Source organism: Colobus angolensis, unplaced genomic scaffold (assembly GCF_000951035.1).
Source record: "Colobus angolensis palliatus isolate OR3802 unplaced genomic scaffold, Cang.pa_1.0 Scaffold114, whole genome shotgun sequence".
Taxonomy (NCBI): domain Eukaryota; kingdom Metazoa; phylum Chordata; class Mammalia; order Primates; family Cercopithecidae; genus Colobus; species Colobus angolensis.
Window position 1 is genome coordinate 2069641 of NW_012112475.1, and position 3151 is coordinate 2072791.

Genomic DNA, 3151 nt, shown 5'->3' on the forward strand with positions numbered 1-3151 from the left:
CAGTTTGCCCAACTGTACAATGAAGATGGTGATCCCACCCGTCCCTTCAGGTCATCGGGAGGAGGAAATAAAATGAATCACGTACTTCACCTAGTCTGACTGCCTGATGCGTAGAGAATGTTCACTGAGCTGTGATAATGTTTTTGTGCTAGTAGTAGGCAGGATGGTAACCTGCCCCCAGCCCCAGGCCTCCTGCCTAGGGCTTCTCCTTCTTGGTGAATTGTACAGCCCGAAACAGGGTGACCTTCATCAAGCCAGGATTGCATTCCCAGTGCCTTTGGAGCATGAGCCAAGGGGATCAGCTGCGCAGCAGCTGCACCAGCTGCCCTGAAAGAGAAGGGGTCTTAGGCCAGGCCCAGTGGCTCACACCTGTAATCCCAGCACTTTGGGAGGCCAAGGCGGGTGGATCACTTGAATTTGGGAGTTTGAGACCAGTCTGACCAACATGGAGAAACCCCATCTCTACTAAAAATACAAAAAATTAGCCAGGTGTATTGGCGCATGCCTGTAGTCCCAGCTACTTGGGAGGCGGAGGCAAGATAATTGCTTGAACCCGGGAGGCGGAGGTTGCAGTGAGCTGAGATTGCGCCACTGCACTCCAGTCTGGGCAACAAGAGCAAAACTCCGTTTAAAAAAAAAATAAGAAAAGAAAGAGAAGCGGGTCTGAGTCTCTGGGAAGCCGCAGTGGGGGCTGGGCCTTGAATTGGCCCTGGACGCCAAGGCTGGAGGACGCTGAGCCTTGGTCTTCTCCTGCTCCATCTCCCGGTGGCTCCAGGGTCGTTCCCCACCTACCCTTTCTGCTCACACAATGTCAGGGCTAAAGGAATGCTTGCAACACAGCAAAAAGCTTTATTGTTTTTTCTGGCTGTAGAAGTAATTATTGTCCATTGCAGTAACAAAAATTGGAAAACTCAGTAAAACATAAATTAAGAGTATCCTAGATTAGGTGTGGTGATTCACTCCTGTAATCCCAGCCTAGCATGGGCAATATAGCAAGACCCCATGTCTAAAAAAAAAAAATGCAAAAATTAGCTGGGCTTGGTAGTGTATACCTGTAGTCTCAGTTACTTGAGAGGATTCCTTGAGCCCAGGAGTTTGAGGCTGCAGTGAGTCGTGATCCTGCTGCTGCACTCCAGCCTGGGTGACAGAGTGAGCTCTGGTCTCCAAAAATAAAAAGAGTACCCTAAATCGTAAACTTCCAGGTATTTTTGTTATACACATATAGATACAGATTTTTTCATAAGAATGGAATCCTATTATGTTTGCTTTTTTTTTTTTTTTGAGACAGTCTCATTCTGTCGCCCAGGCTGGAGTGCAGTAGCGCAATCTCGGCTCACTGCAAGCTCCGCCTCCCAGGTTCAAGCGATTCTCCTGCCTCAGCCTCCTGAGTAGCTGGGACTACAGGTGCCCGCCACCATGCCTGGCTAATTTTTATATTTTTAGTAGAGACGGGGTTTCACCATGTTGGCCAGGCTGGTCTCGAACTCCTGACCTCAAATGATCCACCTGCCTCGGCCTCTCAAAATGCTGGGATTACAGATGGGAGCCACCGTGCCCTGCCTCAGAAGTTAAAAATTTAGATTCTGCTTCCTGTCGTGCTTCAGGTTTGCTGTGTAACACTGGACAGGTCCCTTCCTATCCTTAGGGCTCAGTGTTCTCATAGGTTAATAACGGCAGCAACATCAACAATAATAGATAACAGGAGTGCCTTTGGTGTAACCACTCTTACAGACCCATTTACCCCTCCCAGTCACCCCAAGAGATACAGATGATTAATGCTCTGGTGTCGGGATGAAGACATGGAAGTCCAGAAGAGTTAAGTATTTTGTCCAAGGTCACACAGCTAGTTAGAGGGGCAGCAGGGATTCATACCAGGCAGGCTAGCCCCAGAGACCACCTAATCACTATATGATACTGAGTGGCTAGAAGATTTCTAGGCCTGGCACCATGGCTCACACCTGTAATCCCAGCACTTTTGGAGGCTGAGACAGGCAGATCATGAGGTCAGGAGATCGAGACCATCCTGGCTAACACGGAGAAACCCTGTCTCTACTAAAAATAGAAAAAAATTAGCTGGGTGTGGTGGCACGCACCTGTAGTCCCAGTTACACAGGAGGCTGAGGCAGGAGAATTGCTTGAACCTGGGAAGTGGAGGTTGCAGTGAGCTGCGATTGCACCACTGCACTCCAGCCTGGGCAACAGAGCAAGACTCCGTCTTAAAAAAAAAAAAAAAAGACTTCTTGCTCAGAAATACAGTGATTCTGTGAGCTACAGAAGGTGGCAGATATTTCAATTCTAGCCCTTGACAAAATTATCCTGGTTGGGTTCTTCTAGGCTTTGCTAAATAGCAACTGTGCAGATCTCTTCCTGGAAGGAAGGCAGCTGTAGGAACAGGGTTACATGAATGGAAATTTGGTCAAAGAGAGGGAGGGGAAAAGCGGACGGCCAGGCCTTCCTCCCTGTCTCACTGCCTGTCCACAGCCTTGTCAGTATTCCCTGAAGCTCTTCTGTGGCTGCCATCAACGCAGCTCTGGGCCACCTTCCGCCCATCTGGGCATCTCACTGGGCAGCCAATCTCACCTGCTCTGAAGCCCTCCAGGCAGCAGCCAGAGTCAGCTTCAAAGACAGCAGTCAGATCACATGATGCCCCTGCTTAAAGCCCTCCCGTGACTTCTCGAAGCTCTTGGAATAAAATCCCAGGTGACCCTTTCCCACTGCTTCAACCTTACCTCGTATCTCCTCCCCTTCACTTGCTGTGCTCTGCCCCAGCGCAGTCCTGGCCAGTGGTCATGACCATCTGTGGCTGCTGAGCACTTGAAATGTGGCCAGTCTATAAAATACACACTGGATCTCGAAGCCAGAGTATCAAAAAACGGATGTAAATCATCTCATTCATTTTTGTATTGACTATATTAAAATGATAATATTTTAATTACACTGGATTATATAAAATATATCAGATTGGGCATGGTGGCTCATGCCTGTAATCCCAGAACTTTGAGAGGCCTAGGTAGGAAGATCGCTTGAGGCCAGGAGTTCAGGCAACAAAAAGACCCCATCTCTAAAAAACAAAACAAAACTATATATATATGTGTGTGTATATATATACACACACATATAGTTGTATATAGTTTAATTATATATATATAAT